At 39.5% G+C, this 25,470-nt stretch overlaps 1 non-coding gene across 1 annotated transcript; it reads right to left on the bottom strand.

Moving 5' to 3' along the window:
• Positions 1-21,007: 21,007 nt before the first annotated feature.
• TRNAE-UUC (transfer RNA glutamic acid (anticodon UUC)) lies at positions 21,008-21,079 on the bottom strand. The gene has a single exon. It is a non-coding gene; the product is annotated as a tRNA-Glu (tRNA).
• Positions 21,080-25,470: the final 4,391 nt, after the last annotated feature.

Raw genomic sequence — 25,470 nt, 5'->3', positions numbered from 1 at the left:
AAGGTAAGAATGATTTCCGATATGAGCTCAAATGGCTTTTTGTGCAACAGAATGGAATGAATAGCTAAAAGCTCTTGTGGTCAGCATTTTTCGCTGCAAAGAGCAATTTTAATCTAAACTAACTTTGTCTGCAAGGTATGTGTCGACCTTTGAATGCAGGAACTATTGCAGAAAAAAGTGGCACTCCCCTATCAGGAATTGAACCAGTAAACTAAGAAAACTGCTTGCTAATTAATATGGGATATTCCACAGAGTTGCAGAAAACATATAGGGTTTTAAAAAAAAAAAAAAGAGTGTTGCCTTCACTAAAAAGCTGTTTTTCATTTTAGTAGTTGAATCCTGCCTCATTTGAGCTGGAGTTAACAGGTCAATTCAATATACTGAAGATTGTAAGTTTTTTCCTCAGACGGTATGTAGTTTACTCATTATCTTTCGCAGGAGAGCCTAGAAACTTTACCATTCAGTTCCAATATTCTATGGATAAGTAAGGAAATTTTAGGTCAAATGACAGGCCACAATGGCCAACCAATTGCGTCAGCCTTTGAATGTCGAAACAAGCACAGAAAAATTTGCATTCCCATACCGGGAGTCGAACCCGGGCCGCCTGGGTGAGAACCAGGAATCCTAACCGCTAGACCATATGGGAAATGTTGTGCTGTGTAGTCGATGATGTGGAAAAAAAGAACTTTATTTCTTTGAGTAAGCAACTTCTGCACGTTTGCAACAGAAGCTTTCCTTGTTAGCACAATAGGTGGCGCGTCAATCTCAAACTCTTAAGGTCATGATTGTGATCCTCACATGTGGCACTTTTCTTTGGAGATTTTGTCTCCATCTTGTCTAGAGAGCCACATTTTTTTCCACTGAGTATCAAAAATCAACAATAATATATTAAGGGGTTTGAGTCTCTTGACACCAAGTATTTGGAAGTCGAAGGTAAGAATGATTTCCGATATGAGCTCAAATGGCTTTTTGTGCAACAGAATGGAATGAATGGCTAAAAGCTCTTGTGGTCAGCATTTTTCGCTGCAAAGAGCAATTTTAATCTAAACTAACTTTGTCTGCAAGGTATGTGTCGACCTTTGAATGCAGGAAATATTGCAGAAAAAAGTGTCACTCCCCTATCAGGAATTGAACCAGTAAACTAAGAAAACTGCTTGCTAATTAATATGGGATATTCCACAGAGTTGCAGAAAACATATAGGGTTTTAAAAAAAAAAAAGAGTGTTGCCTTCACTAAAAAGCTGTTTTTCATTTTAGTAGTTGAATCCTGCCTCATTTGAGCTGGAGTTAACAGGTCAATTCAATATACTGAAGTTTGTAAGTTTTTTCCTCAGACGGTATGTAGTTTACTCATTATCTTTGGCAGGAGAGCCTAGAAACTTTTCCATTCAGTTCCAATATTCTATGGATAAAAAAGGAAATTTTAGGTCAAATGACAGGCCACAATGGCCAACCAATTGCGTCGGCCTTTGAATGTCGAAACAAGTACAGAAAAATTTGCATTCCCATACCGGGAGTCGAACCCGGGCCGCCTGGGTGAGAACCAGGAATCCTAACCGCTAGACCATATGGGAAATGTTGTGCTGTGTAGTCGATGATGTGGAAAAAAAGAACTTTATTTCTTTGAGTAAGCAACTTCTGCACGTTTGCAACAGAAGCTTTCCTTGTTAGCACAATAGGTGGCGCGTCAATCTCAAACTCTTAAGGTCATGATTGTGATCCTCACATGTGGCACTTTTCTTTGGAGATTTTGTCTCCATCTTGTCTAGAGAGCCACATTTGTTTCCACTGAGTACCAAAAATCAACAATAATATATTGAGGGGTTTGAGTCTCTTGACACCAAGTATTTGGAAGTCGAAGGTAAGAATGATTTCCGATATGAGCTCAAATGGCTTTTTGTGCAACAGAATGGAATGAATGGCTAAAAGCTCTTGTGGTCAGCATTTTTCGCTGCAAAGAGCAATTTTAATCTAAACTAACTTTGTCTGCAAGGTATGTGTCGACCTTTGAATGCAGGAAATATTGCAGAAAAAAGTGTCACTCCCCTATCAGGAATTGAACCAGTAAACTAAGAAAACTGCTTGCTAATTAATATGGGATATTCCACAGAGTTGCAGAAAACATATAGGGTTTTAAAAAAAAAAAAGAGTGTTGCCTTCACTAAAAAGCTGTTTTTCATTTTAGTAGTTGAATCCTGCCTCATTTGAGCTGGAGTTAACAGGTCAATTCAATATACTGAAGATTGTAAGTTTTTTCCTCAGACGGTATGTAGTTTACTCATTATCTTTCGCAGGAGAGCCTAGAAACTTTACCATTCAGTTCCAATATTCTATGGATAAGTAAGGAAATTTTAGGTCAAATGACAGGCTTCAATGGCCAAACAATTGCGTCGGCCTTTGAATGTCGAAACAAGCACAGAAAAATTTGCATTCCCATAACGGGAGTCGAACCCGGGCCGCCTGGGTGAGAACCAGGAATCCTAACCGCTAGACCATATGGGAAACGTTCTGCTGTGTAGTCGATGATGTGGAAAAAAAGAAATTTATTTCTTTGAGTAAGCAACTTCTGCACGTTTGCAACAGAAGCTTTCCTTGTTAGCACAATAGGTGGCGCGTCAATCTCAAACTCTTAAGGTCATAATTGTGATCCTCACATGTGGCACTTTTCTTTGGAGATTTTGTCTCCATCTTGTCTAGAGAGCCACATTTGTTTCCACTGAGTATCAAAAATCAACAATAATATATTGAGGGGTTTGAGTCTCTTGACACCAAGTATTTGGAAGTCGAAGGTAAGAATGATTTCCGATATGAGCTCAAATGGCTTTTTGTGCAAAAGAATGGAATGAATGGCTAAAAGCTCTTGTGGTCAGCATTTTTCGCTGCAAAGAGCAATTTTAATCTAAACTAACTTTGTCTGCAAGGTATGTGTCGACCTTTGAATGCAGGAACTATTGCAGAAAAAAGTGGCACTCCCCTATCAGGAATTGAACCAGTAAACTAAGAAAACTGCTTGCTAATTAATATGGGATATTCCACAGAGTTGCAGAAAACATAGGGTTTTAAAAAAAAAAAAAGAGTGTTGCCTTCACTAAAAAGCTGTTTTTCATTTTAGTAGTTGAATCCTGCCTCATTTGAGCTGGAGTTAACAGGTCAATTCAATATACTGAAGATTGTAAGTTTTTTCCTCAGACGGTATGTAGTTTACTCATTATCTTTGGCAGGAGAGCCTAGAAACTTTTCCATTCAGTTCCAATATTCTATGGATAAGTAAGGAAATTTTAGGTCAAATGACAGGCCACAATGGCCAAACAATTGCGTCGGCCTTTGAATGTCGAAACAAGCACAGAAAAATTTGCATTCCCATAACGGGAGTCGAACCCTGGCCGCCTGGGTGAGAACCAGGAATCCTATTCGCTAGACCATATGGGAAATGTTGTGCTGTGTAGTCGATGATGTGGAAAAAAAGAACTTTATTTCTTTGAGTAAGCAACTTCTGCACGTTTGCAACAGAAGCTTTCCTTGTTAGCACAATAGGTGGCGCGTCAATCTCAAACTCTTAAGGTCATGATTGTGATCCTCACATGTGGCACTTTTCTTTGGAGATTTTGTTTCCATCTTGTCTAGAGAGCCACATTTGTTTCCACTGAGTACCAAAAATCAACAATAATATATCGAGGGGTTTGAGTCTCTTGACACCAAGTATTTGGAAGTCGAAGGTAAGAATGATTTCCGATATGAGCTCAAATGGCTTTTTGTGCAAAAGAATGGAATGAATGGCTAAAAGCTCTTGTGGTCAGCATTTTTCGCTGCAAAGAGCAATTTTAATCTAAACTAACTTTGTCTGCAAGGTATGTGTCGACCTTTGAATGCAGGAACTATTGCAGAAAAAAGTGGCACTCCCCTATCAGGAATTGAACCAGTAAACTAAGAAAACTGCTTGCTAATTAATATGGGATATTCCACAGAGTTGCAGAAAACATATAGGGTTTTAAAAAAAAAAAAAAAGAGTGTTGCCTTCACTAAAAAGCTGTTTTTCATTTTAGTAGTTGAATCCTGCCTCATTTGAGCTGGAGTTAACAGGTCAATTCAATATACTGAAGATTGTAAGTTTTTTCCTCAGACGGTATGTAGTTTACTCATTATCTTTCGCAGGAGAGCCTAGAAACTTTACCATTCAGTTCCAAAATTCTATGGATAAGTAAGGAAATTTTAGGTCAAATGACAGGCCACAATGGCCAACCAATTGCGTCGGCCTTTGAATGTCGAAACAAGCACAGAAAAATTTGCATTCCCATACCGGGAGTCGAACCCGGGCCGCCTGGGTGAGAACCAGGAATCCTAACCGCTAGACCATATGGGAAATGTTGTGCTGTGTAGTCGATGATGTGGAAAAAAAGAACTTTATTTCTTTGAGTAAGCAACTTCTGCACGTTTGCAACAGAAGCTTTCCTTGTTAGCACAATAGGTGGCGCGTCAATCTCAAACTCTTAAGGTCATGATTGTGATCCTCACATGTGGCACTTTTCTTTGGAGATTTTGTCTCCATCTTGTCTAGAGAGCCACATTTGTTTCCACTGAGTACCAAAAATCAACAATAATATATCGAGGGGTTTGAGTCTCTTGACACCAAGAATTTGGAAGTCGAAGGTAAGAATGATTTCCGATATGAGCTCAAATGGCTTTTTGTGCAACAGAATGGAATGAATAGCTAAAAGCTCTTGTGGTCAGCATTTTTCGCTGCAAAGAGCAATTTTAATCTAAACTAACTTTGTCTGCAAGGTATGTGTCGACCTTTGAATGCAGGAACTATTGCAGAAAAAAGTGGCACTCCCCTATCAGGAATTGAACCAGTAAACTAAGAAAACTGCTTGCTAATTAATATGGGATATTCCACAGAGTTGCAGAAAACATATAGGGTTTTAAAAAAAAAAAAGAGTGTTGCCTTCACTAAAAAGCTGTTTTTCATTTTAGTAGTTGAATCCTGCCTCATTTGAGCTGGAGTTAACAGGTCAATTCAATATACTGAAGATTGTAAGTTTTTTCCTCAGACGGTATGTAGTTTACTCATTATCTTTGGCAGGAGAGCCTAGAAACTTTTCCATTCAGTTCCAATATTCTATGGATAAGTAAGGAAATTTTAGGTCAAATGACAGGCCACAATGGCCAACCAATTGCGTCGGCCTTTGAATGTCGAAACAAGTACAGAAAAATTTGCATTCCCATACCGGGAGTCGAACCCGGGCCGCCTGGGTGAGAACCAGGAATCCTAACCGCTAGACCATATGGGAAATGTTGTGCTGTGTAGTCGATGATGTGGAAAAAAAGAACTTTATTTCTGAGTAAGCAACTTCTGCACGTTTGCAACAGAAGCTTTCCTTGTTAGCACAATAGGTGGCGCGTCAATCTCAAACTCTTAAGGTCATGATTGTGATCCTCACATGTGGCACTTTTCTTTGGAGATTTTGTCTCCATCTTGTCTAGAGAGCCACATTTGTTTCCACTGAGTACCAAAAATCAACAATAATATATCGAGGGGTTTGAGTCTCTTGACACCAAGAATTTGGAAGTCGAAGGTAAGAATGATTTCCGATATGAGCTCAAATGGCTTTTTGTGCAACAGAATGGAATGAATAGCTAAAAGCTCTTGTGGTCAGCATTTTTCGCTGCAAAGAGCAATTTTAATCTAAACTAACTTTGTCTGCAAGGTATGTGTCGACCTTTGAATGCAGGAACTATTGCAGAAAAAAGTGGCACTCCCCTATCAGGAATTGAACCAGTAAACTAAGAAAACTGCTTGCTAATTAATATGGGATATTCCACAGAGTTGCAGAAAACATATAGGGTTTTAAAAAAAAAAAAAAAGAGTGTTGCCTTCACTAAAAAGCTGTTTTTCATTTTAGTAGTTGAATCCTGCCTCATTTGAGCTGGAGTTAACAGGTCAATTCAATATACTGAAGATTGTAAGTTTTTTCCTCAGACGGTATGTAGTTTACTCATTATCTTTCGCAGGAGAGCCTAGAAACTTTACCATTCAGTTCCAATATTCTATGGATAAGTAAGGAAATTTTAGGTCAAATGACAGGCCACAATGGCCAACCAATTGCGTCAGCCTTTGAATGTCGAAACAAGCACAGAAAAATTTGCATTCCCATACCGGGAGTCGAACCCGGGCCACCTGGGTGAGAACCAGGAATCCTAACTGCTAGACCATATGGGAAATGTTGTGCTGTGTAGTCGATGATGTGGAAAAAAAGAACTTTATTTCTTTGAGTAAGCAACTTCTGCACGTTTGCAACAGAAGCTTTCCTTGTTAGCACAATAGGTGGCGCGTCAATCTCAAACTCGTAGGGTATGTGCGCACGTTGCTTTTTACCTGCTTTTCACCTGCTTTTTTGCTGCTTTTTCTTCTGCGCTGTTTAATGCCAAAATGGATGTGTTCTTCTATTCAAGCAAAGTCTATGGGAATTTGGGTTTCTTGTTCACACTATGTTGTTCAAAATGCTGCCTTTTTGTGGCAGAACTTTGGTCAAAAACTCAGCTTTTCAAAGAAGCAACATGTCAATTGTTTTTGCCATTTGGGTTTTGCACTGCAAAGCTGAGTTTTTGACAAAAGTTCTGCCACAAAAAGGCAGCATTTTGAACAACATAGTGTGAACAAGAAGCCCAAATTCCCATAGACTTTGCTTGAATAGAAGAACACATCCATTTTGGCATTAAACAGCGCAGAAGAAAAAGCAGCAAAAAAGCAGGTAAAAAGCAGGTAAAAAGCAACGTGCGCACATACCCGTAAGGTCATGATTGTGATCCTCACATGTGGCCCTTTTCTTTGGAGATTTTGTCTCCATCTTGTCTAGAGAGCCACATTTGTTTCCACTGAGTACCAAAAATCAACAATAATATATTGAGGGGTTTGAGTCTCTTGACACCAAGTATTTGGAAGTCGAAGGTAAGAATGATTTCCAATATGAGCTCAAATGGCTTTTTGTGCAAAAGAATGGAATGAATGGCTAAAAGCTCTTGTGGGCAGCATTTTTCGCTGCAAAGAGCAATTTTAATCTAAACTAACTTTGTCTGCAAGGTATGTGTCGACCTTTGAATGCAGGAACTATTGCAGAAAAAAGTGGCACTCCCCTATCAGGAATTGAACCAGTAAACTAAGAAAACTGCTTGCTAATTAATATGGGATATTCCACAGAGTTGCAGAAAACATATAGGGTTTTAAAAAAAAAAAAAAAGAGTGTTGCCTTCACTAAAAAGCTGTTTTTCATTTTAGTAGTTGAATCCTGCCTCATTTGAGCTGGAGTTAACAGGTCAATTCAATATACTGAAGATTGTAAGTTTTTTCCTCAGACGGTATGTAGTTTACTCATTATCTTTCGCAGGAGAGCCTAGAAACTTTACCATTCAGTTCCAATATTCTATGGATAAGTAAGGAAATTTTAGGTCAAATGACAGGCCACAATGGCCAACCAATTGCGTCAGCCTTTGAATGTCGAAACAAGCACAGAAAAATTTGCATTCCCATACCGGGAGTCGAACCCGGGCCGCCTGGGTGAGAACCAGGAATCCTAACCGCTAGACCATATGGGAAATGTTGTGCTGTGTAGTCGATGATGTGGAAAAAAAGAACTTTATTTCTTTGAGTAAGCAACTTCTGCACGTTTGCAACAGAAGCTTTCCTTGTTAGCACAATAGGTGGCGCATCAATCTCAAACTCGTAGGGTATGTGCGCACGTTGCTTTTTACCTGCTTTTCACCTGCTTTTTTGCTGCTTTTTCTTCTGCGCTGTTTAATGCCAAAATGGATGTGTTCTTCTATTCAAGCAAAGTCTATGGGAATTTGGGTTTCTTGTTCACACTATGTTGTTCAAAATGCTGCCTTTTTGTGGCAGAACTTTGGTCAAAAACTCAGCTTTTCAAAGAAGCAACATGTCAATTGTTTTTGCCATTTGGGTTTTGCACTGCAAAGCTGAGTTTTTGACAAAAGTTCTGCCACAAAAAGGCAGCATTTTGAACAACATAGTGTGAACAAGAAGCCCAAATTCCCATAGACTTTGCTTGAATAGAAGAACACATCCATTTTGGCATTAAACAGCGCAGAAGAAAAAGCAGCAAAAAAGCAGGTAAAAAGCAGGTAAAAAGCAACGTGCGCACATACCCGTAAGGTCATGATTGTGATCCTCACATGTGGCCCTTTTCTTTGGAGATTTTGTCTCCATCTTGTCTAGAGAGCCACATTTGTTTCCACTGAGTACCAAAAATCAACAATAATATATTGAGGGGTTTGAGTCTCTTGACACCAAGTATTTGGAAGTCGAAGGTAAGAATGATTTCCAATATGAGCTCAAATGGCTTTTTGTGCAAAAGAATGGAATGAATGGCTAAAAGCTCTTGGGGGCAGTATTTTTCGCTGCAAAGAGCAATTTTAATCTAAACTAACTTTGTCTGCAAGGTATGTGTCGACCTTTGAATGCAGGAAATATTGCAGAAAAAGTGTCACTCCCCTATCAGGAATTGAACCAGTAAACTAAGAAAACTGCTTGCTAATTAATATGGGATATTCCACAGAGTTGCAGAAAACATATAGGGTTTTAAAAAAAAAAAAAAAAAGAGTGTTGCCTTCACTAAAAAGCTGTTTTTCATTTTAGTAGTTGAATCCTGCCTCATTTGAGCTGGAGTTAACAGGTCAATTCAATATACTGAAGATTGTAAGTTTTTTCCTCAGACGGTATGTAGTTTACTCATTATCTTTGGCAGGAGAGCCTAGAAACTTTACCATTCAGTTCCAATATTCTATGGATAAGTAAGGAAATTTTAGGTCAAATGACAGGCCACAATGGCCAACCAATTGCGTCGGCCTTTGAATGTCGAAACAAGCACAGAAAAATTTGCATTCCCATACTGGGAGTAGAACCCAGGCCGCCTGGGTGAGAACCAGGAATCCTAACCGCTAGACCATATGGGAAATGTTGTGTTGTGTAGTCGATGATGTGGAAAAAAAGAACTTTATTTCTTTGAGTAAGCAACTTCTGCACGTTTGCAACAGAAGCTTTCCTTGTTAGCACAATAGGTGGCGCGTCAATCTCAAACTCTTAAGGTCATGATTGTGATCCTCACATGTGGCACTTTTCTTTGGAGATTTTGTCTCCATCTTGTCTAGAGAGCCACATTTTTTTCCACTGAGTATCAAAAATCAACAATAATATATTAAGGGGTTTGAGTCTCTTGACACCAAGTATTTGGAAGTCGAAGGTAAGAATGATTTCCGATATGAGCTCAAATGGCTTTTTGTGCAACAGAATGGAATGAATGGCTAAAAGCTCTTGTGGTCAGCATTTTTCGCTGCAAAGAGCAATTTTAATCTAAACTAACTTTGTCTGCAAGGTATGTGTCGACCTTTGAATGCAGGAAATATTGCAGAAAAAAGTGTCACTCCCCTATCAGGAATTGAACCAGTAAACTAAGAAAACTGCTTGCTAATTAATATGGGATATTCCACAGAGTTGCAGAAAACATATAGGGTTTTAAAAAAAAAAAAGAGTGTTGCCTTCACTAAAAAGCTGTTTTTCATTTTAGTAGTTGAATCCTGCCTCATTTGAGCTGGAGTTAACAGGTCAATTCAATATACTGAAGATTGTAAGTTTTTTCCTCAGACGGTATGTAGTTTACTCATTATCTTTGGCAGGAGAGCCTAGAAACTTTTCCATTCAGTTCCAATATTCTATGGATAAAAAAGGAAATTTTAGGTCAAATGACAGGCCACAATGGCCAACCAATTGCGTCGGCCTTTGAATGTCGAAACAAGTACAGAAAAATTTGCATTCCCATACCGGGAGTCGAACCCGGGCCGCCTGGGTGAGAACCAGGAATCCTAACCGCTAGACCATATGGGAAATGTTGTGCTGTGTAGTCGATGATGTGGAAAAAAAGAACTTTATTTCTTTGAGTAAGCAACTTCTGCACGTTTGCAACAGAAGCTTTCCTTGTTAGCACAATAGGTGGCGCGTCAATCTCAAACTCTTAAGGTCATGATTGTGATCCTCACATGTGGCACTTTTCTTTGGAGATTTTGTCTCCATCTTGTCTAGAGAGCCACATTTGTTTCCACTGAGTACCAAAAATCAACAATAATATATCGAGGGGTTTGAGTCTCTTGACACCAAGAATTTGGAAGTCGAAGGTAAGAATGATTTCCGATATGAGCTCAAATGGCTTTTTGTGCAACAGAATGGAATGAATAGCTAAAAGCTCTTGTGGTCAGCATTTTTCGCTGCAAAGAGCAATTTTAATCTAAACTAACTTTGTCTGCAAGGTATGTGTCGACCTTTGAATGCAGGAACTATTGCAGAAAAAAGTGGCACTCCCCTATCAGGAATTGAACCAGTAAACTAAGAAAACTGCTTGCTAATTAATATGGGATATTCCACAGAGTTGCAGAAAACATATAGGGTTTTAAAAAAAAAAAAAAAAAAAAAGAGTGTTGCCTTCACTAAAAAGCTGTTTTTCATTTTAGTAGTTGAATCCTGCCTCATTTGAGCTGGAGTTAACAGGTCAATTCAATATACTGAAGATTGTAAGTTTTTTCCTCAGACGGTATGTAGTTTACTCATTATCTTTGGCAGGAGAGCCTAGAAACTTTACCATTCAGTTCCAATATTCTATGGATAAGTAAGGAAATTTTAGGTCAAATGACAGGCCACAATGGACAAACAATTGCGTCGGCCTTTGAATGTCGAAACAAGCACAGAAAAATTTGCATTCCCATACCGGGAGTCGAACCCGGGCCGCCTGGATGAGAACCAGGAATCCTAACCGCTAGACCATATGGGAAATGTTGTGCTGTGTAGTCGATGATGTGGAAAAAAAGAACTTTATTTCTTTGAGTAAGCAACTTCTGCACGTTTGCAACAGAAGCTTTCCTTGTTAGCACAATAGGTGGCGCGTCAATCTCAAACTCTTAAGGTCATGATTGTGATCCTCACATGTGGCACTTTTCTTTGGAGATTTTGTCTCCATCTTGTCTAGAGAGCCACATTTGTTTCCACTGAGTACCAAAAATCAACAATAATATATTGAGGGGTTTGAGTCTCTTGACACCAAGTATTTGGAAGTCGAAGGTAAGAATGATTTCCGATATGAGCTCAAATGGCTTTTTGTGCAAAAGAATGGAATGAATGGCTAAAAGCTCTTGTGGTCAGCATTTTTCGCTGCAAAGAGCAATTTTAATCTAAACTAACTTTGTCTGCAAGGTATGTGTCGACCTTTGAATGCAGGAACTATTGCAGAAAAAAGTGGCACTCCCCTATCAGGAATTGAACCAGTAAACTAAGAAAACTGCTTGCTAATTAATATGGGATATTCCACAGAGTTGCAGAAAACATATAGGGTTTTTAAAAAAAAAAAAAAAAAAAAAGAGTGTTGCCTTCACTAAAAAGCTGTTTTTCATTTTAGTAGTTGAATCCTGCCTCATTTGAGCTGGAGTTAACAGGTCAATTCAATATACTGAAGATTGTAAGTTTTTTCCTCAGACGGTATGTAGTTTACTCATTATCTTTCGCAGGAGAGCCTAGAAACTTTACCATTCAGTTCCAATATTCTATGGATAAGTAAGGAAATTTTAGGTCAAATGACAGGCAACAATAGCCAACCAATTGCGTCGGCCTTTGAATGTCGAAACAAGCACAGAAAAATTTGCATTCCCATACCGGGAGTCGAACCCGGGCCGCCTGGGTGAGAACCAGGAATCCTAACCGCTAGACCATATGGGAAATGTTGTGCTGTGTAGTCGATGATGTGGAAAAAAAGAACTTTATTTCTTTGAGTAAGCAACTTCTGCACGTTTGCAACAGAAGCTTTCCTTGTTAGCACAATAGGTGGCGCGTCAATCTCAAACTCTTAAGGTCATGATTGTGATCCTCACATGTGGCACTTTTCTTTGGAGATTTTGTCTCCATCTTGTCTAGAGAGCCACATTTGTTTCCACTGAGTACCAAAAATCAACAATAATATATCGAGGGGTTTGAGTCTCTTGACACCAAGAATTTGGAAGTCGAAGGTAAGAATGATTTCCGATATGAGCTCAAATGGCTTTTTGTGCAACAGAATGGAATGAATAGCTAAAAGCTCTTGTGGTCAGCATTTTTCGCTGCAAAGAGCAATTTTAATCTAAACTAACTTTGTCTGCAAGGTATGTGTCGACCTTTGAATGCAGGAAATATTGCAGAAAAAAGTGTCACTCCCCTATCAGGAATTGAACCAGTAAACTAAGAAAACTGCTTGCTAATTAATATGGGATATTCCACAGAGTTGCAGAAAACATATAGGGTTTTAAAAAAAAAAAAGAGTGTTGCCTTCACTAAAAAGCTGTTTTTCATTTTAGTAGTTGAATCCTGCCTCATTTGAGCTGGAGTTAACAGGTCAATTCAATATACTGAAGATTGTAAGTTTTTTCCTCAGACGGTATGTAGTTTACTCGTTATCTTTCGCAGGAGAGCCTAGAAACTTTACCATTCATTTCCAATATTCTATGGATAAGTAAGGAAATTTTAGGTCAAATGACAGGCCACAATAGCCAACCAATTGCGTCGGCCTTTGAATGTCGAAACAAGCACAGAAAAATTTGCATTCCCATACCGGGAGTCGAACCCGGGCCGCCTGGGTGAGAACCAGGAATCCTAACCGCTAGACCATATGGGAAATGTTGTGCTGTGTAGTCGATGATGTGGAAAAAAAGAACTTTATTTCTTTGAGTAAGCAACTTCTGCACGTTTGCAACAGAAGCTTTCCTTGTTAGCACAATAGGTGGCGCGTCAATCTCAAACTCTTAAGGTCATGATTGTGATCCTCACATGTGGCACTTTTCTTTGGAGATTTTGTCTCCATCTTGTCTAGAGAGCCACATTTGTTTCCACTGAGTATCAAAAATCAACAATAATATATTAAGGGGTTTGAGTCTCTTGACACCAAGTATTTGGAAGTCGAAGGTAAGAATGATTTCCGATATGAGCTCAAATGGCTTTTTGTGCAACAGAATGGAATGAATGGCTAAAAGCTCTTGTGGTCAGCATTTTTCGCTGCAAAGAGCAATTTTAATCTAAACTAACTTTGTCTGCAAGGTATGTGTCGACCTTTGAATGCAGGAAATATTGCAGAAAAAAGTGTCACTCCCCTATCAGGAATTGAACCAGTAAACTAAGAAAACTGCTTGCTAATTAATATGGGATATTCCACAGAGTTGCAGAAAACATAGGGTTTTAAAAAAAAAAAAAGAGTGTTGCCTTCACTAAAAAGCTGTTTTTCATTTTAGTAGTTGAATCCTGCCTCATTTGAGCTGGAGTTAACAGGTCAATTCAATATACTGAAGATTGTAAGTTTTTTCCTCAGACGGTATGTAGTTTACTCATTATCTTTGGCAGGAGAGCCTAGAAACTTTTCCATTCAGTTCCAATATTCTATGGATAAGTAAGGAAATTTTAGGTCAAATGACAGGCTTCAATGGCCAAACAATTGCGTCGGCCTTTGAATGTCGAAACAAGCACAGAAAAATTTGCATTCCCATAACGGGAGTCGAACCCGGGCCGCCTGGGTGAGAACCAGGAATCCTAACCGCTAGACCATATGGGAAACGTTCTGCTGTGTAGTCGATGATGTGGAAAAAAAGAACTTTATTTCTTTGAGTAAGCAACTTCTGCACGTTTGCAACAGAAGCTTTCCTTGTTAGCACAATAGGTGGCGCGTCAATCTCAAACTCTTAAGGTCATGATTGTGATCCTCACATGTGGCACTTTTCTTTGGAGATTTTGTCTCCATCTTGTCTAGAGAGCCACATTTGTTTCCACTGAGTATCAAAAATCAACAATAATATATGAAGGGGTTTGAGTCTCTTGACACCAAGTATTTGGAAGTCGAAGGTAAGAATGATTTCCGATATGAGCTCAAATGGCTTTTTGTGCAACAGAATGGAATGAATGGCTAAAAGCTCTTGTGGTCAGCATTTTTCGCTGCAAAGAGCAATTTTAATCTAAACTAACTTTGTCTGCAAGGTATGTGTCGACCTTTGAATGCAGGAAATATTGCAGAAAAAAGTGTCACTCCCCTATCAGGAATTGAACCAGTAAACTAAGAAAACTGCTTGCTAATTAATATGGGATATTCCACAGAGTTGCAGAAAACATATAGGGTTTTAAAAAAAAAAAAGAGTGTTGCCTTCACTAAAAAGCTGTTTTTCATTTTAGTAGTTGAATCCTGCCTCATTTGAGCTGGAGTTAACAGGTCAATTCAATATACTGAAGATTGTAAGTTTTTTCCTCAGACGGTATGTAGTTTACTCATTATCTTTGGCAGGAGAGCCTAGAAACTTTTCCATTCAGTTCCAATATTCTATGGATAAGTAAGGAAATTTTAGGTCAAATGACAGGCCACAATGGCCAAACAATTGCGTCGGCCTTTGAATGTCGAAACAAGCACAGAAAAATTTGCATTCCCATACCGGGAGTCGAACCCGGGCCGCCTGGGTGAGAACCAGGAATCCTAACCGCTAGACCATATGGGAAATGTTGTTGTACTGTGTAGTCGATGATGTGGAAAAAAAGAACTTTATTTCTTTGAGTAAGCAACTTCTGCACGTTTGCAACAGAAGCTTTCCTTGTTAGCACAATAGGTGGCGCGTCAATCTCAAACTCTTAAGGTCATGATTGTGATCCTCACATGTGGCACTTTTCTTTGGAGATTTTGTCTCCATCTTGTCTAGAGAGCCACATTTGTTTCCACTGAGTATCAAAAATCAACAATAATATATTGAGGGGTTTGAGTCTCTTGACACCAAGTATTTGGAAGTCGAAGGTAAGAATGATTTCCGATATGAGCTCAAATGGCTTTTTGTGCAAAAGAATGGAATGAATGGCTAAAAGCTCTTGTGGTCAGCATTTTTCGCTGCAAAGAGCAATTTTAATCTAAACTAACTTTGTCTGCAAGGTATGTGTCGACCTTTGAATGCAGGAACTATTGCAGAAAAAAGTGGCACTCCCCTATCAGGAATTGAACCAGTAAACTAAGAAAACTGCTTGCTAATAATATGGGATATTCCACAGAGTTGCAGAAAACATAGGGTTTTAAAAAAAAAAAAAGAGTGTTGCCTTCACTAAAAAGCTGTTTTTCATTTTAGTAGTTGAATCCTGCCTCATTTGAGCTGGAGTTAACAGGTCAATTCAATATACTGAAGATTGTAAGTTTTTTCCTCAGACGGTATGTAGTTTACTCATTATCTTTGGCAGGAGAGCCTAGAAATTTTTCCATTCAGTTCCAATATTCTATGGATAAGTAAGGAAATTTTAGGTCAAATGACAGGCCACAATGGCCAAACAATTGCGTCGGCCTTTGAATGTCGAAACAAGCACAGAAAAATTTGCATTCCCATAACGGGAGTCGAACCCTGGCCGCCTGGGTGAGAACCAGGAATCCTAATCGCTAGACCATATGGGAAATGTTGTGCTGTGTAGTCGATGATGTGGAAAAAAAGAACTCTATTTCTTTGAGTAAGCAACTTCTGCACGTTTGCAACAGAAGCTTTCCTTGTTAGCACAATAGGTGGCGCGTCAATCTCAAACTCTTAAGGTCATGATTGTGATCCTCACATGTGGCACTTTTCTTTGGAGATTTTGTCTCCATCTTATCTAGAGAGCCACATTTGTTTCCACTGAGTATCAAAAATCAATAATAATATATTGAGGGGTTTGAGTCTCTTGACACCAAGTATTTGGAAGTCGAAGGTAAGAATGATTTCCGATATGAGCTCAAATGGCTTTTTGTGCAAAAGAATGGAATGAATGGCTAAAAGCTCTTGTGGTCAGCATTTTTCGCTGCAACGAGCAATTTTAATCTAAACTAACTTTGTCTGCAAGGTATGTGTCGACCTTTGAATGCAGGAACTATTGCAGAAAAAAGTGGCACTCCCCTATCAGGAATTGAACCAGTAAACTAAGAAAACTGCTTGCTAATTAATATGGGATATTCCACAGAGTTGCAGAAAACATAGGGTTTTAAAAAAAAAAAAAGAGTGTTGCCTTCACTAAAAAGCTGTTTTTCATTTTAGTAGTTGAATCCTGCCTCATTTGAGCTGGAGTTAACAGGTCAATTCAATATACTGAAGATTGTAAGTTTTTTCCTCAGACGGTATGTAGTTTACTCATTATCTTTGGCAGGAGAGCCTAGAAACTTTTCCATTCAGTTCCAATATTCTATGGATAAGTAAGGAAACTTTAGGTCAAATGACAGGCCACAATGGCCAAACAATTGCGTCGGCCTTTGAATGTCGAAACAAGCACAGAAAAATTTGCATTCCCATAACGGGAGTCGAACCCGGGCCGCCTGGGTGAGAACCAGGAATCCTAACCGCTAGACCATATGGGAAATGTTGTGCTGTGTAGTCGATGATGTGGGAAAAAAGAACTTTATTTCTTTGAGTAAGCAACTTCTGCACGTTTGCAACAGAAGCTTTCCTTGTTAGCACAATAGGTGGCGCGTCAATCTCAAACTCTTAAGGTCATGATTGTGATCCTCACATGTGGCACTTTTCTTTGGAGATTTTGTCTCCATCTTGTCTAGAGAGCCACATTTGTTTCCACTGAGTATCAAAAATCAACAATAATATATTGAGGGGTTTGAGTCTCTTGACACCAAGTATTTGGAAGTCGAAGGTAAGAATGATTTCCGATATGAGCTCAAATGGCTTTTTGTGCAAAAGAATGGAATGAATGGCTAAAAGCTCTTGTGGTCAGCATTTTTCGCTGCAAAGAGCAATTTTAATCTAAACTAACTTGGTCTGCAAGGTATGTGTCGACCTTTGAATGCAGGAACTATTGCAGAAAAAAGTGGCACTCCCCTATCAGGAATTGAACCAGTAAACTAAGAAAACTGCTTGCTAATTAATATGGGATATTCCACAGAGTTGCAGAAAACATAGGGTTTTAAAAAAAAAAAAGAGTGTTGCCTTCACTAAAAAGCTGTTTTTCATTTTAGTAGTTGAATCCTGCCTCATTTGAGCTGGAGTTAACAGGTCAATTCAATATACTGAAGATTGTAAGTTTTTTCCTCAGACGGTATGTAGTTTACTCATTATCTTTGGCAGGAGAGCCTAGAAACTTTTCCATTCAGTTCCAATATTCTATGGATAAGTAAGGAAATTTTAGGTCAAATGACAGGCCACAATGGCCAAACAATTGCGTCGGCCTTTGAATGTCGAAACAAGCACAGAAAAATTTGCATTCCCATAACGGGAGTCGAACTCGGGCCGCCTGGGTGAGAACCAGGAATCCTAATCGCTAGACCATATGGGAAATGTTGTGCTGTGTAGTCGATGATGTGGAAAAAAAGAACTTTATTTCTTTGAGTAAGCAACTTCTGCACGTTTGCAACAGAAGCTTTCCTTGTTAGCACAATAGGTGGCGCGTCAATCTCAAACTCTTAAGGTCATGATTGTGATCCTCACATGTGGCACTTTTCTTTGGAGATTTTGTCTCCATCTTGTCTAGAGAGCCACATTTGTTTCCACTGAGTATCAAAAATCAACAATAATATATTGAGGGGTTTGAGTCTCTTGACACCAAGTATTTGGAAGTCGAAGGTAAGAATGATTTCCGATATGAGCTCAAATGGCTTTTTGTGCAAAAGAATGGAATGAATGGCTAAAAGCTCTTGTAGTCAGCATTTTTCGCAGCAAAGAGCAATTTTAATCTAAACTAACTTTGTCTGCAAGGTATGTGTCGACCTTTGAATGCAGGAAATATTGCAGAAAAAAGTGTCACTCCCCTATCAGGAATTGAACCAGTAAACTAAGAAAACTGCTTGCTAATTAATATGGGATATTCCACAGAGTTGCAGAAAACATATAGGGTTTTAAAAAAAAAAAAGAGTGTTGCCTTCACTAAAAAGCTGTTTTTCATTTTAGTAGTTGAATCCTGCCTCATTTGAGCTGGAGTTAACAGGTCAATTCAATATACTGAAGATTGTAAGTTTTTTCCTCAGACGGTATGTAGTTTACTCATTATCTTTGGCAGGAGAGCCTAGAAACTTTTCCATTTAGTTCCAATATTCTATGGATAAGTAAGGATATTTTAGGTCAAATGACAGGCCACAATGGCCAAACAATTGCGTCGGCCTTTGAATTTCGAAACAAGCACAGAAAAATTTGCATTCCCATACCGGGAGTCGAACCCGGGCCGCCTGGGTGAGAACCAGGAATCCTAACCGCTAGACCATATGGGAAATGTTGTGCTGTGTAGTTGATGATGTGGAAAAAAAGAACTTTATTTCTTTGAGTAAGCAACTTCTGCACGTTTGCAACAGAAGCTTTCCTTGTTAGCACAATAGGTGGTGCGTCAATCTCAAACTCTTAAGGTCATGATTGTGATCCTCACATGTGGCCCTTTTCTTTGGAGATTTTGTCTCCATCTTGTCTAGAGAGCCACAATGGTTTCCACTGAGTATCAAAAATCAACAATAATATATTGAGGGGTTTGAGTCTCTTGACACCAAGTATTTGGAAGTCAAAGGTAAGAATGATTTCCGATATGAGCTCAAATGGCTTTTTGTGCAACAGAATGGAATGAATGGCTAAAAGCTCTTGTGGTCAGCATTTTTCGCTGCAAAGAGCAATTTTAATCTAAACTAACTTTGTCTGCAAGGTATGTGTCGACCTTTGAATGCAGGAACTATTGCAGAAAAAAGTGTCACTCCACTATCAGGAATTGAACCAGTAAACTAAGAAAACTGCTTGCTAATTAATATGGGATATTCCACAGAGTTGCAGAAAACATATAGGGTTTTAAAAGAAAAAAAAAAAAAAAAAAAAAGATTGTTGCCTTCACTAAAAAGCTGTTTTTCATTTTAGTAGTTGAATCCTGCCTCATTTGAGCTGGAGTTAACAGGTCAATTCAATATACTGAAGATTGTAAGTTTTTTCCTCAGACGGTATGTAGTTTACTCATTATCTTTGGCAGGAGAGCCTAGAAACTTTACCATTCAGTTCCAATATTCTATGGATAAGTAAGGAAATTTTAGGTCAAATGACAGGCCACAATGGCCAAACAATTGCGTTGGCCTTTGAATGTCGAAACAAGCACAGAAAAATTTGCATTCCCATACCGGGAGTCGAACCCGGGCCGCCTGGGTGAGAACCAGGAATCCTAACCGCTAGACCATATGGGAAATGTTGTGCTGTGTAGTCGATGATGTGGAAAAAAAGAACTTTATTTCTTTGAGTAAGCAACTTCTGCACGTTTGCAACAGAAGTTTTCCTTGTTAGCACAATAGGTGGCGCGTCAATCTCAAACTCTTAAGGTCATGATTGTGATCCTCACATGTGGCACTTTTCTTTGGAGATTTTGTCTCCATCTTGTCTAGAGAGCCACATTTGTTTCCACTGAGTACCAAAAATCAACAATAATATATTGAGGGGTTTGAGTCTCTTGACACCAAGTATTTGGAAGTCGAATGTAAGAATGATTTCCGATATGAGCTCAAATGGCTTTTTGTGCAACAGAATGGAATGAATGGCTAAAAGCTCTTGTGGTCAGCATTTTTCGCTGCAAAGAGCAATTTTAATCTAAACTAACTTTGTCTGCAAAGTATGTGTCGACCTTTGAATGCAGGAACTATTGCAGAAAAAAGTGGCACTCCACTATCAGGAATTGAACCAGTAAACTAAGAAAACTGCTTGCTAATTAATATGGGATATTCCACAGAGTTGCAGAAAACATATAGGGTTTAAAAAAAAAAAAAAAAAAAAAAAAGAGTGTTGCCTTCACTAAAAAGCTGTTTTTCATTTTAGTAGTTGAATCCTGCCTCATTTGAGCTGGAGTTAACAGGTCAATTCAATATACTGAAGATTGTAAGTTTTTTCCTCAGACGGTATGTAGTTTACTCATTATCTTTGGCAGGAGAGCCTAGAAACTTTACCATTCAGTTCCAATATTCTATGGATAAGTAAGGAAATTTTAGGTCAAATGACAGGCCACAATGGCCAAACAATTGCGTTGGCCTTTGAATGTCGAAACAAGCACAGAAAAATTTGCATTCCCATACCGGGAGTCGAACCCGGGCCGCCTGGGTGAGAACCAGGAATCCTAACCGCTAGACCATATGGGAAATGTTGTGCTGTGTAGTCGATGATGTGGAAAAAAAGAACTTTATTTCTTTGAGTAAGCAACTTCTGCACGTTTGCAACAGAAGTTTTCCTTGTTAGCACAATAGGTGGCGCGTCAATCTCAAACTCTTAAGGTCATGATTGTGATCCTCACATGTGGCACTTTTCTTTGGAGATTTTGTCTCCATCTTGTCTAGAGAGCCACATTTGTTTCCACTGAGTACCAAAAATCAACAATAATATATTGAGGGGTTTGAGTCTCTTGACACCAAGTATTTGGAAGTCGAATGTAAGAATGATTTCCGATATGAGCTCAAATGGCTTTTTGTGCAACAGAATGGAATGAATGGCTAAAAGCTCTTGTGGTCAGCATTTTTCGCTGCAAAGAGCAATTTTAATCTAAACTAACTTTGTCTGCAAAGTATGTGTCGACCTTTGAATGCAGGAACTATTGCAGAAAAAAGTGGCACTCCACTATCAGGAATTGAACCAGTAAACTAAGAAAACTGCTTGCTAATTAATATGGGATATTCCACAGAGTTGCAGAAAACATATAGGGTTTAAAAAAAAAAAAAAAAAAAAAAAAGAGTGTTGCCTTCACTAAAAAGCTGTTTTTCATTTTCGTAGTTGAATCCTGCCTCATTTGAGCTGGAGTTAACAGGTCAATTCAATATACTGAAGATTGTAAGTTTTTCCTCAGACGGTATGTAGTTTACTCATTATCTTTGGCAGGAGAGCCTAGAAACTTTACCATTCAGTTCCAATATTCTATGGATAAGTAAGGAAATTTTAGGTCAAATGACAGGCCACAATGGCCAACCAATTGCGTCGGCCTTTGAATGTCGAAACAAGCACAGAAAAATTTGCATTCCCATACCGGGAGTCGAACCCGGGCCGCCTGGGTGAAAGCCAGGAATCCTAACCGCTAGACCATATGGGAAATGTTGTGCTGTGTAGTCGATGATGTGGAAAAAAAGAACTTTATTTCTTTGAGTAAGCAACTTCTGCACGTTTGCAACAGAAGCTTTCCTTGTTAGCACAATAGGTGGCGCGTCAATCTCAAACTCTTAAGGTCATGATTATGATCCTCACATGTGGCCCTTTTCTTTGGAGATTTTGTCTCCATCTTGTCTAGAGAGCCACATTGGTTTCCACTGAGTATCAAAAATCAACAATAATATATTGAGGGGTTTGAGTCTCTTGACACCAAGTATTTGGAAGTCGAAGGTAAGAATGATTTCCGATATGGGCTCAAATGACTTTTTGTGCAAAATAATGGAATGAATGGCTAAAAGCTCTTGTGGTCAGCATTTTTCGCTGCAAAGAGCAATTTTAAACTAAACTAACTTTGTCTGCAAGGTAAGTGTCGACCTTTGAATGCAGGAACTATTGCAGAAAAAAGTGGCACTCCCCTATCAGGAATTGAACCAGTAAACTAAGAAAACTGCTTGCTAATTAATATCGGATATTCCACAGAGTTGCAGAAAACATGTATGGTTTTAAAAAAAAAAAAAAAGAGCGTTGCCTTCACTAAAGAGCTGTTTTTCATTTTAGTAGTTGAAATTTTGCCTCATTTGAGCTGGAGTTAACAGGTCAATTCAATATACTGAAGATTGTAAGTTTTTTCCTCAGACGGTATGTAGTTTACTCATTATCTTTGGCAGGAAAGCCTAGAAACTTTACCATTCAGTTCCAATATTCTATGGATAAGTAAGGAAATATTAGGTCAAATGACAGGCCACAATGGCCAACCAATTGCGTCGGCTTTTGAATGTCGAAACAAGCACAGAGAGATTTGCATTCCCATACCAGGGGTCGAACCCGGGCCGCCTGGGTGAGAACCAGGAATCCTACCTGCTAGACAATATGGCGAATGTTGTGCTGTGTAGTTAATGATGTGGAAAAAAAGAACTTTATTTCTTTGAGTAAGCAACTTCTGCACGTTTGCAACAGAAGCTTTCTTTGTTAGCACAATAGGTAACGCGTCAATCTCAAACTCTTAAGGTCATGATTGTGATCCTCACATGTGGCATTTTTCCTTGGAGATTTTGTCTCCATCTTGTCTAGAGAGCCACATTTATTTCCACTAAGTACCAAAAATCAACAATTATATATTGAGGGGTTTGAGTCCCTTGACACCAAGTAGTTGGAAGTCAAAAGTAAGAATGATTTCCGATATGAGCTCAAATGGCTTTTTGTGCAAAAGAATGGAATGAATGGCTAAAAGCTCTTGTGGTCAGCATTTTTCGCTGCAAAGAGCAATTTTAAACTAAACTAACTTTGTCTGCAAGGTATGTGTCGACCTTTGAATGCAGGAACTATTGCAGAAAAAAGTGGCACTCCCCTATCAGGAATTGAACCAGTAAACTAAGAAAACTGCTTGCTAATTAATATGGGAGATTCCACAGAGTTGCAGAAAACATATAGGGTTTTAAAAAAAAAAAAAAAAAAGAGTGTTGCCTTCACTAAAAAACTATTTTTCATTTTGGTAGTTGAATCTTGCCTCATTTGAGCTGGAGTTAACAGGTCAATTCAATATACTGAAGATTGTAAGTTTTTTCCTCAGACGGTATGTAGTTTACTCATTATCTTTGGCAGGAAAGCCTAGAAACTTTACCATTCAGTTCCAATATTCTATGAATAAGTAAGGAAATGTTAGGTCAAATGACAGGCCACAATGGCCAACCAATTGCGTCGGCCTTTGAATGTCGAAACAAGCACAGAAAAATTTGCATTCCCATACCGTGAGTCGAACCCGGGCTACCTGGGTGAGAACCAGGAATCCTAACCGCTAGACCATATGGGAAATGTTGTGCTGTGTAGTCGATGATGTGGAAAAAAAGAACTTTATTTCTTTGAGTAAGCAACTTCTACACGTTTGCAACAGAAGCTTTCCTTGTTAGCACAATAGGTGGCGCGTCAATCTCAAACTCTTAAGGTCATGATTGTGATCCTCACATGTGGCACTTTTCTTTGGAGATTTTGTCTCCATATTGTCTAGCGAGCCACATTTGTTTCCACTGAGTACCAAAAATCAACAATTATATATTGAGGGGTTTGAGTCTCTTGACACCAAGTAGTTGGAAGTCGAAGGTAAGAATGATTTCCGATATGAGCTCAAGTGGCTTTTTGTGCAAAAGAATGGAATGAATGGCTAAAAGCTCTTGTGGTCAGCATTTTTCGCTGCAAAGAGCAATTTTAAACTAAACTAACTTTGTCTGCAAGGTATGTGTCGACCTTTGAATGCAGGAACTATTGCAGAAAAAAGTGGCACTCCCCTATCAGGAATTGAACCAGTAAACTAAGAAAACTGTTTGCTAATTAATATGGGATATTCCACAGAGTTGCAGAAAACATATAGGGTTTTAAAAAAAAAAAAAAAAGAGTGTTGCCTTCACTAAAAAGCTGTTTTTCATTTTAGTAGTTGAATCCTGCCTCATTTGAGCTGGAGTTAAGAGGTCAATTCAATATACTGAAGATTAGAGATGAGCGAACCTTTCCCGGTTCGGCTCGAGGTCGGTTCGCCGAACGGGGTTCCCGTTCGAGTTCGGTTCGACGAACCGAACTCAAACCAATAGGCTATAATGGGAGGCAATCACAAACACATAAAAATGCATTATAAATGTACACAAACAGTTAATAAACATTGCCGTAACACTTACCGGTCACCGCGATCCCTTCTGCACTCTGTCTCCTGCCGCTATTCCATCCGATGATCGCTTAATCCTCCCGGTGACCTGCGCTGCCAGCAGAGATGCAGTACCTTTCGTGACGTCAAAATTGCCATGTGACCAGTCACGTGGCTATTATCTCATTGGCTACAGACTGGTCACATGACTATGACGCGTCATGTAGGACCTGCGAGTGCATCTCTCCGGTACACGGTGCACATATGTGTATCGACATGTACCGGCGACATGCTCTAGCACACGGTTGACTCCCCGTTCTGTTAGGGACCGGCTGACACAGCCGGTCATTAACGGAGATCACAGTTGCCATAGCAACGCAGTTAGCGGTGACGTCACCGCTAACCGCGGCTCCGAGAGCACCATTGCTATGGTAACGCGTCTGTCAGCATTACCGCTGTTACCGCTGACAGCCAGCACTGATCACTCACGGAGTGAAGGCTGCACACTGCTTCCCGATTGTAGTGAGGATTGTAGTGAGGATGAGGTTCCCCAGCCCCAAGTGATGAGCTGGTGAACCTCATCCTGACTACAATCGTCACTACTACTACACTAGAAAGAAAGAAGACAGAAGAGCAGGATCGTGGAGGGCTGACAGGGGGTCATAAAGATGGAGTCTCTAATGTGTCTGGGTATTTATTTCTATTAAAGTATTTTTTCTCTGTGTGGTGTTTTTTTTTAACCCTTTATTGGAGATTCTTAATGGCCGGGTCAAACGTGCCTGACATTAAGAATCTCTGGCTTAATACTGGCTAGTAAAACAAAGCCAGTATTAACTCATAATTACCCAACAAGCCACCCGGCTCCAGGGCTGTTGGAAGAGTTGGATACAGCGCCAGATGATGGCGCTTCTATGAGAGCGCCATTTTCTGGGACGGCTGCGGACTGAAATCCACAGCAGAGGCGCCCAGAAACCTCGGGCTAACCTGTGCTGCGGATTCCAATCCCCAGCTGCCTAGTTGTACCCGGCTGGACACAAAAATGGGGCGAAGCCCACGTCATTTGTTTTTTAATTATTTCATGAAATAAGTGAAATAATTAAAAAAAACGGGCTTCCCTATATTTTTGGTTCCCAGCCGGATACAAATAGGCAACTGGGGGTTAGAGGCAGCCCGTGGCTGCCTGCTGTACCTGGCTAGCATACAAAAATATGGCGAAGCCCACGTCATTTTTTTGGTGGGCAAAAAACTTCTGCATACAGTCCTGGATGGAGTATGCTGAGCCTTGTAGTTCTGCAGCTGCTGTCTGCTCTTCTCCATACAGATAGACAGCAGCTGCAGAACTACAAGGCTCAGCATACTCCATCCAGGACTGTATGCAGAAGTTTTTTGCCCCCTGAAAAAATTATGTGGGCTTCGCCATATTTTTGTATGCTAGCCAGGTACAGCAGGCAGGTACGGCTGCCCCCAACCCCCAGTTGCCTATTTGTACCTGGCTGGGAATCAAAAATAAAGGGAAGCCCTTTTTTTATTATTTCATGAATTTCATGAAATAATTAGAAAACAAATGACGTAGGCTTCGCCCCATTTTTGTGTCCAGCCAGGTACAACTAGGCAGCTGGGGATTGGAATCCGCAGCACAGGTTGGCCTGAGCTTTCTGGGCCCCACTGCTGCGAATTGCAGTCTGCAGCCGCCTCAGAAAATG

The sequence above is a fragment of the Anomaloglossus baeobatrachus genome, chromosome 4 (genome assembly GCF_048569485.1).
Source record: "Anomaloglossus baeobatrachus isolate aAnoBae1 chromosome 4, aAnoBae1.hap1, whole genome shotgun sequence".
Classification (NCBI taxonomy): Eukaryota; Metazoa; Chordata; class Amphibia; order Anura; family Aromobatidae; genus Anomaloglossus; species Anomaloglossus baeobatrachus.
This window is presented reverse-complemented; position numbering and strand designations above follow the sequence as displayed.